The following is a 9,886-nucleotide window of genomic DNA, read 5'->3' as shown; positions in this document are numbered from 1 at the left end:
GTGTGTTTAATCTAGCGTCTGCATTTTTTTTCTATTGTCAATTTCAGTTTCTTTCACAGTCCACTTTCTGTTTCAGGATGGAGCTTATTATTTACATAGCGCAATAATTGTAATGTAGTGGGACCAAAACACTCTGTGACCTGACACTAAGGGGACAGAAAGGTTCTTTTAGGGATCCTTGACAGAATAATGACAGCATTAAGTTGTAGTTACAATTAAAGCTTTATTTTCTTAACAGGATATAATTATTAGCATAGCACAGAATTTATTATTAGAACTGCACAGGATTTCTACAAGGAGAATCAATGCGATACAATTTATAAGTAGTGTAATACAGTATTTATAATACAATTTATGATTTCTAATCACCGAGACACTACCTTAACTTATGGTTTCTAATCACCTAGACCCTCTGCAGATCAGATCAGATCTTAATATGTGGTTTGCTATATCAATATAACAATCATAATCTAGACTCAAAAATTGACTACGAGTCAGTCAGTCCTCAGAGGAAGCAGATAATGGTGGAGGCATCCCTGGCCATTGGAAGGTCACAGGTCTCACTATGCAGCTCTGGTCCAAATTTCCCACTTAAGACTTGTAACTGATTTTACAGACAGTGCTCTGTGTGCTGTTCTGTGATGGGGCCATCAACACCACCTGGCTGGCTGGGTGCCTGCAACCTTCAAGGCCGGTAAGGCAGGGAGTGATTGGCCTGGCACCCAGGAACCTTGAGGCCAGCAGAGAGGGGAAGAAGACTTCTGTTTGGTGTGTCTGATTGGTTCACGGGACCTTCAGGGACTGATAATGAGTCGAAAGAGAATGCATACGTGACTCGCTCTGTCACAAGAGGGTGGCTTTGCCTCATAAAATGGCATTAGTTATACTAAACACATTATCAGGGGTCGGAAACAGGCGGTACCAGTCACACACTCCTAGAAACATGCAGTCATTTTCTGTCTCTTTGAGATAAGCACAGACAAGAGGCCTAAATTCACCCATCATGAAGCATCTTCAATGATGATATCTGCATCACTCATGAAACTAGGCTTTATTTTTCAAGATATTTACATGGTATATGAATGACTGATAGAACATCAATGTCATTGCCCTCATTTTTAGGCTGCAGAGTCTTTTTCAGCACAACAATGAAGTATGTGTCCTCTACTAAGTACAGGGTAATGCAGCTGATTTCCTGGGACCTGCTTGTACCCACAAGTTTAACCGTGTTGCTCATGTTGTGCTGTATGTGAACAACAAGAAAAGAATGAATTAAGATTTCACGGCAATGTGAATTTTAGCATTTTAAATTTTGGAGTGTTTCACTTTGCAGCCATAATATTCTTTTAATATAATCTCTTTATGTGTAATTTTCTGTGTAGATTCCATCATGTGGAAACAGATTAAGCCTCACATGGACCATTACTAGAAATGGAACGTAGATATGCTTGTACAGACCTCTACCATTTGAGCTAACTGACCTTAACAACAGGCAGCTATCCTTTATATGAACCAGCTTCTCAAGGCAAAATGAGACAAACACTTTGCAAAGGATTTCATGGCTATTTGCTGACAGTAGAAGAACGATGGGACTCAGGAAGCCTTGTCCTAGTACTGTATGTGCGCTAATGGGTACAGACCCTCTGCTCGAACTCTCTTCAGTTTGTCTGTCTCCTGTATTTGGAAAGAAACTCCATGTCAGCTCAGCTCAGCCTGCAGTAGAATGTGCTCAGTATGGATGGAATAATCAACAAATTTACTTAGTAGCCTCTCATATGTACTGAGTGCACACAGCTAGCCATTGTAGACCTTATTATGACAGGTTGTTTTCCACCTTATCAGCATGAATTACCTAGGGAAGAAAGAAAAGTTTCTCTCTACCAAGGCTGCCCTAGAATTTCGTTTGTGGTTTTGAAGCACCAAACCTTCTGAAAACAAGAGCAGGATTTTTTATCATTGACAACACAGTAGATATTTCTATCAGTTGTTAATGAGAAAATAGAGAGATGTCTATGCTGACATTGTACAAAGTATCAGCCTGAGGCAGGCAGAACATAAAATTTAAATTCAAATTGTTTAAGTTTGGCAGTTACAAGCAACTAAACCATGACCATGTCAAGTGTTAGGTAACTATCAGTCTGTTGTACCAGCTCTTGACAAAGTAAAAACTTTCCCAGTAAGATCTGAAACCTTAATAGGGGAAATACATGTAGATATATGGGACTCGGCACAACTGATTAAAAGCAACCCTGACACGGATCAGATTTGTTTCACTGCCAATATTTAGGAAAATCAATAAACAAACTAAATATCCTAGTTGTTTAAAAATAACGTTGTAAAGGGCTTTTGGATGCAGTATCATAGATTTTATTAGCAAGGGCATTCAAAACACAAAAATTTATCTTGATCATCTTCTTTCAGCATTTTTAGTCACTATAAACTATGAAGTTGTGAAGACCTTGGTATGAAACATAGGCCCATAACAAAACAATTTACTTATTTTGATAGTTGGCTGGAAACAAACCCACATATGCCAAATATAAAATGGAATAATTTTATCTTGCAATTCCCATCAGCTTTTGTTTTCTGTAATTTACTAGCATTCATGTAGGGCTGTTGATCATTAAGTGTTTTATTGTCAATTAATTCAAAGACAGTTTAATAATTGAATTTTAAAAATAGATATAACTGCAGCCCCTTTTTTCTGTATAAAGCTAGTTGGAATCTCTGTTGCAGTATACAGTATTATTACCCATATTAGGTAGGATTTTTAAAATTCCAACCGTTGAACAAAATACGTAACTTGTGTTGTCTTAAAACAAAAGTTCTAATTTAATGCAGTTAGCCAATATTGCCACTAATCTATTTAGAAATATAATTGATTTTCTGACTGTATCAACACTGGACTATTTCAATCTGAAATTGATGATCTGCCAGTTAGTGCAATAGTATTTTGAAGAGGAAAATCTGGACGTTTATTGATATTACTGAGAAGTACTGGGCTTTACCTGAGACCTTTCCTTATAGTTTACCTGACCCAGGTAACAGCATAGTTTACCTGACTATGCTAAAAGTAGAGATGTCCTGTTCTATTTTCTCTGTATCTCTATACCATGCAGCCCTACATGCATGCTTTATTTATGCATGCGTTTTCTACTAGAGGGGAAACTAAATAGATCTTTGGGCAGGAAAAGCTTGCTTTGGTTTTTAGGCAAATGGTACAGATCCAACCTGTGCTAGACCTAATCATGCTCCAGGTCCCCAGAGATACCCTGACAAGCATTTTGGCCTTGCTAGTCCAGATGCTTCCCAGGAAACTTGGCATCTTGCTGGTGGACAGTGAGAAGCAGAAATTGATGGGTGAAGAGTCGGCAAAATGTACAGGTATTTAGGTCCCTTTTCGTCATGTTAAGATCTTTCTACATGACCCCCTAACCTGCTGTATTCTTATTAGTGCCCATACCCCCAGTTGCTTTGTTTGCTGAGAATAAATAATTTATTTCTTTGTTTGGGCTTTTTTGAAAAATAGTGAGCTAGTTGTAAAATGGATAGTGCACTACAACGATGTGCCCTTTTATATTTTTCTGAATTTTTAACTGCTGGCACTTTCTTCATGTTTTGTTCCCCTCACCTTCCTAGGCCTTCATATGCATGCTGAAGTGGGCATCCTGTGTAGAGGGAGAAACCCTGGTCTGGAATGCGCAGTGTGGAAAGAGGATGTGCAATGAGCACTGGGGACAGGCCTAAGGGAATGGTGTGCCCCCAGAGGGGCTCTGTATTCACAGGAGAGAAGCTTTTCTGGCAGAGTAGGAGGGAGCTTGTACCAAATCCACATAGCCCAATGACTGGAAAATCATACTAACTAGCCTTTGGCTTCCTTTTAGGGGCTTAAGCCCATGGACATTCCTGGGGAATGAGACATCAGTCATAAGGGGCTGAAGGGTCAGGTCATGAGGGAAGAGGGCAGAAAAGAGTGGCTGAGAGAGACAGGAAAGAGAAATGGCCACTGGTAATTGCTGTTTACCCACGTGCTTGCCCCTTGTGAGCATGCTGTGGGTTCTGCTGCAGAATAAACTCTGATGGCTTCCACAGACTCGTCTCCTCCTCAAGAAGTCGATCTCACTGCCTACGCTGGTGTCAGCTTTTGAGAAGCTGCTATGAAGGGCTGTTTGCAGCATCCGTTCTGGAAGGAAAGGCTCTCATGGGTCCCAGTAAAAGCTTTGGAGGACATGGTAGCCTTGATGAGTTGATCGACAGCTCATTTATCCTTTGCCCATCAGGAGTTCAGTGCTTGATGAAATGCTCTTGTTTGCCTTCCTGTCTGATAGGACAGCATGACCAGGAGAGCACAAGACAGGCAGCACTGATCAAAATGCAATCAGTATCCTAATCCAGAAAATACAGGAAATGTATGTTCAGTAGGTACACTCTGTCATGATGTCCTTGTATTCTTCCTTGTACTCAGCAAGGCCCTGTAGGCCAGGAAGTGAAATCTCTTCTGAGTAACTTTGTCAAAGACACCTGTGCCAGGCACAAATAGCTAATCTCTTGGCCATGTTCTCTCTATTTGAGCATACTTTCTGGGAAACCGCCTTAAGATCTCAGGGCAACAGTGGTCCACACCATTTGGGGATGGTGGACTTGAGCACATTTGAGCTGGCCACCTGACCATGAACTTTTCTATCACTGCAGGAATGGTTGCAGGAGTCAGGAATGTCCAGGCTTTGCAGGCAGATTGCAGTGCTTATGAACACAAGGATTAAGCCCTTCATGCTGCTGGACAGGCTTCAATTATTTGCACAGAATGACTCCTTATCCTGAAGTGGTTGGAGTCACTGTCCATTGTCCCTCTGTAGAATATGAAGCAGTCCTCCCAGTGCATGCTCATCTCCCTCTCCCTCTATATGCTGAGGAAGAGATCTGTGTTTGGTAGGCTCTACTGCAGGAATAAGTCTAGGTGATAAGTGGCAGAGGTGTTCTGTTCTAAACAGAATAGTCTCCCTTTGTCTAGAGTGAGAGAGAAGCCTGCAGCCCCAAACTCTCTCCTGGTCATTGAGAAGCACTGTGTCCCATCCCATTGTGTCCAAGTTAGTTCTTCAAAGTCTGATCACATCCAAACCTACAGCAGCTGCAGAAGCTGCAGCAGAAGGCATCCACGTGTATGTGTCAAAGTTGCGAAGCAGAAGCTGATGGACAGTGTCTGGCTGAAGCTCTGTTTATATGGTCACAGGCTGTGTTTGAGGCCAGTGAGTCGAACTGGAACACATACTGCAGGGATTTGTGTTACTGGGAGGCAGAACCAGAGGGCAGCTCTTGTGCGGTTTGTTCTTACTTGCTCACTGAGTGTATGCTCAGGGAGCATGGGCACAACCTGCCTCCTCAGTAGGTTCTCAGATTGGAATAGTACGCGCAACTCATGTCACGTGACCCAGGTATATAAAATGCACTCTGTTGTACCTGCCAAAGGTGTAATTAGAATGTGTTTTCCCAATGTACTTACTGGCAATGGAAGCAGAGAAAAATAAATTATAAGTTAAAATAGCATCCGCATGCTGTATATTTCTACTGCTTTTTTGAACGTGAAGCATAGTACGATAAAGATTCATAATTACAAGTGTTGAGAATATATTACTTCATATGTGTGTCTGTGCGTGTTAGCTTATCAGGAACAAACTGAGTTGTGTTCAACATCTAATTACTCAAAATCTTTAATGCCGTAGTAAGATGTAGTAGTAAGAATTTGTGTGAATCAGGCAAAAAGAACAGATGCTAAGGTTTTAGGATGTAATCCTGGCTGACAGAGCAGGTGACATTCCTATTTCTCCCCTGTCTCAAGCTAGAGATTTTCTGCTGGTAAAGGTAAGTCTTCTAAAGCAGGTCCACTTTTATCGTAGCCAAAACTGGTCACCTTTAATGCATAAAACTGAAAGCCACATGCATTTGTATGGCAAAAAATACAAAATCAAAAATTATAGCAAACCAAAATCTTAATATTAAAAGCATACATTTTATAAGCCTTAAATATTCTACATTCAGGTAGGAAAAGGAAGGCATTAATGTAGAATGTTAATGAAGCTATTAGAAAAATGTAATTAGTTCTTAATTTTCTAAGATATGCACGAAGATTCTGAATCTGTAATTTTAGGAAACTTTTTACCTTTAAATACATCTTTACTTAGGCGCAGATTCAGCAAAACATTTAAATACAGACATGAAATTATTTATATGCTAACTCCCCTTGATTTGATTGGTCATAGAGGAGGAAAGTGCTCACCAAAGCCACTGTTTATGGAAAGGACTTGGGAAACCATAACTTCCCGCATTGCATAAACTTCCTGAGTCAACAAACTAGAAACTGAGACAGGTTTGGCTCTTGTTCCTTCAGTATGCAAGGTCTGCTAATGCACAAGAATTGGCACTGAAAGACTGACTCAAATAGAGGCGCAGCATAAGGCCATTATAACTGCTTCTCCTATATATAAGTGCAGGAGCTGAAGGGATGATGGAGTAAACTTGGAAGTAGGACCTGCACTGCTAGGACTCCTGGCCAGCTGTGGCACAGAGACAGCCTGCCACTGACTGCTTGTCATTATATGAGAAGCAAGTGTTGGTTTGGCTGAAAAAAGAGACATCCATATTCTGGAAAGTTCCCTTCCTACTGTTCTGTGAGCTCTGTGTAGCTTTGTGTTGTGGTTTAACCCCAGCTAGCAATATAACCACGACAGCCGCTCATTTAACCCCTCCCCACCCCCCCAATTGGGGAGAGAATCAAAAGGGAAGGGAGAAACTTGGATTGAGACAAACACAGTTTAATAAAATTTTAAAAATGCTAATACACTAGTAGTAATTACATATATAAAATAGAAATAGAATATAAAACAAAAGATATTCAATGCAATTCTTCACAAATTCCATCCACACCAAGCAACCAGTCCCAGGAAGCAGCACCTGGTGCCAACAGCTGATCCCAGAGAGAGAAAAGAGGAATAAGGCAGAAAGGCTCAGAGGCCTCTGCAAAACTGCAGGATGGCAAAAGGCCAAATTAAGCATCCCAAACAGAACTTCCCTAGCTCCAACAAAGACAGCAAAGAAAAGAGAACATGAGAGAGAGACCAGAAGATTCTGACTCTCCTTAAATATGAAGCATGACACTAATGGGATGGAATACTCTTACTGATCAGTCTGGATGTCAGTCAAGGTCTGCCCCATCCATGCCCCCATTCCTTGATGCCTCACACCTGTGGGCAGAGGGCTCAGAATGTCCTTGGCTCTCAGACCAGAGCAATTAAAAACATTAACTCTGTCCTGGGGTGTTCTCTCTTGTTCTCGAACTAAGTCCAGATAATGACCGTGCTAGCTATGAGAAAGAAAGGTTTCTAACTGCATGAAGAAAACGAACTCATTTTAGGTTAAACCAGCACAATTTGCCAGCAGGAGCTGTACAAACTCAGAAATTACTCCTTTTTTTTTTTTTTGGTTTTCTTCTGTTTGTTTGTTTTGTTTAAATATATTAAGAATTAAAGTAGATTCAAAGGAGACCAACCTGCAAAACTGTCAAATACATGTAAACCAAACAACCTGGCAGACAACTGGCCATAGTTGTAGTTACAGTAGGTCCCATTGTATGCTGTTGGAAGTCAGAGTACTAATTCTTACTGTCTTGGCCAAAATCCAACATTATTATTTTCTGCTTCCTTAAAGCTCTTCTCTGCACTTCCAATAACATGTAGAAGTTTTCTTGATCTCTTAGCCTGAGCTTGTGCGGTGTTGCTTGCATGATGCCCCAGGTGACAATAAACTGATAGTAAGCAACATGATTCAAATGTACATATCTGTGGGTAAGACTTACCCCTCTGAGCTCCTGCACAGGGCTTAAATACAACTGCTGTATTTCTGGTCTAGGAAAGCAGAAGGAGCTGTAGGAGGCTAAAGCTGAAACGGTGTTAGCGAGTTTCCATAGAGTGCACGAAAAATAATACTGTGCAAGCAGAATTTTCTTCTGACTCAGCCTACGGAGCTGATCTAGCTCACAAAAAAACATGCATTACAACATTTTAAAAAGTACAACAAAGCCCATTTCTGCCTTCTTGGGAGCTTCTGCTAGATTCAAAGGGCAAACCCGCTTCAGAATAACCCATTGTTTGCTTTGGAATCTCAAAGATTAAAGGTGTCTGTAAGTGTCAGTAATTCTCATGGTTATTGTTAAATGTTTCCTTTTATTATCTGTATAACAGCAGTTAGAGATCAGAAAAAACAAGGTGAGTTCTCAAGTGCACCCTCACTGTTTCCTGTCTGTGAGCACAAGAACGTTCCGTGCGTGAGGAGACTCCAACTCACACATCCCAGGAGAGCAGCCTGACCACCAGACTGCAGGCTGTTTTGAAGGCAAGCGCTCTCCACCCTTCCTATTGAAACTGTGCCATGCTGCAGCAAATAATTTAAGTTCATTGGGCCAGAGAGAGAGAATAGGAGTCACAAAGAGCACAGAAAGCGTAAGAGAAAGCATAACTATAGTGGTTAAGGCACCCATCTGGCAGAGAGAGCCTTAGATTCGCTTCCCAGCTTTCAGAACTGTTTCTTAGCTATTTCATATAAATAGTCACTGGGCAAAATACAGAAACAGATGTTTCGGATACCATATTCAGAGGTGCCTAATTTTTCCCATGCTCTACACAGGAAATCTAGACCAGAACAAGAGGTTCTGAACTCCCCTCCCTTCCCTTTGGTGCTGCAGGGTTGACGTTCCCTTATAGGACATGATCCTCAGACGGACACCACAAAAACCTATTTCAAAGATGCACTTTCTCCATCAAATTTCCCTTCCCAGTATATTTGGCATGGACATTTTTTTTTTTTATTCCTTCTTACAAGTGTTCCATTATTCCTTTGGCTCTTCTAGACAGCTTTAAAATTAAAAGCTTCAAAAATCGGGTCAGACTTTATCTTTGACTAGGGTACATTTTTGTTTTATATTTGACCTGCTAGAGAATGCAGCCATTTTCCTGTTACAGAAACTTGACTATGCCTATTTTCAGATAGCAAGCTAGATTGGAGTTGTTTTTCTAATAAAAAAGGTTTGTGATATAATTTGGTGGTTTATGCATTTCCCCAAAAGACTGCCTAGATTGGAATAAATGCACACCTTCCAGATGAACTTTTGGATTATATTTGAAGAAAAATTGACTTTGGAAAATATTTGAGAAAAATAATGGGAATTTTCAATACAATTGGCTTTTTGAGGAGTTCAATTTCTGGCCTAAACTTCTACAGTTTTGCAGTGATTTCTTTAAACCTGACCAGTTCAGGATGCTGATAGGGAGTGCTAGGAAGGGATATACATGAAATTCTTCATGACCAGAGGTGGCTCACTGGTGTGAGGGACATCTGGAAATGGGCTATAGCAGCAACACGTGAGCTGAAGGACAGCAGTAAGGGGCAGAAGTGAAGAACTAGTTTTCAAATGCAGTGTCTTATTTAAGAAATTAGGTTTTATTTCTGACAAATCAAGGAATGGATGAAATCAAAAGAGTATTTATAATTTGGATTGTGTGTCAATAGGGTTGGATTGTAGGCTTGGAGGTCAGCCTCTCTAAATACCGTGATAGTCTTGTTTTTAACACAGAAAAAACAGTGTACACTCGTGTTGTGAATTATGAAGGTGATGAGTTTTCTGGTTTCACCTGCTTTCTGGTGGACAACTCTGTGTGTGTGTGACAGGTTTATAGATACGAAAGCTTCTAGGTTGGATTAGTAGATGGGAATGGACAGCAAGGCCAAATGTTTCAACTTCCAGGGATTTACTGGGGAATTTCAATGCAAAATACAAACTTCTGGACCTGGTTTTCTCAGGGACCTTTGGAAAAGAGCATTGTGTGTCCTTCAGAAT

Source organism: Patagioenas fasciata, chromosome 5 (assembly GCF_037038585.1).
Source record: "Patagioenas fasciata isolate bPatFas1 chromosome 5, bPatFas1.hap1, whole genome shotgun sequence".
Classification (NCBI taxonomy): Eukaryota; Metazoa; Chordata; class Aves; order Columbiformes; family Columbidae; genus Patagioenas; species Patagioenas fasciata.
Note: the sequence above shows the minus strand (reverse complement) of the source record.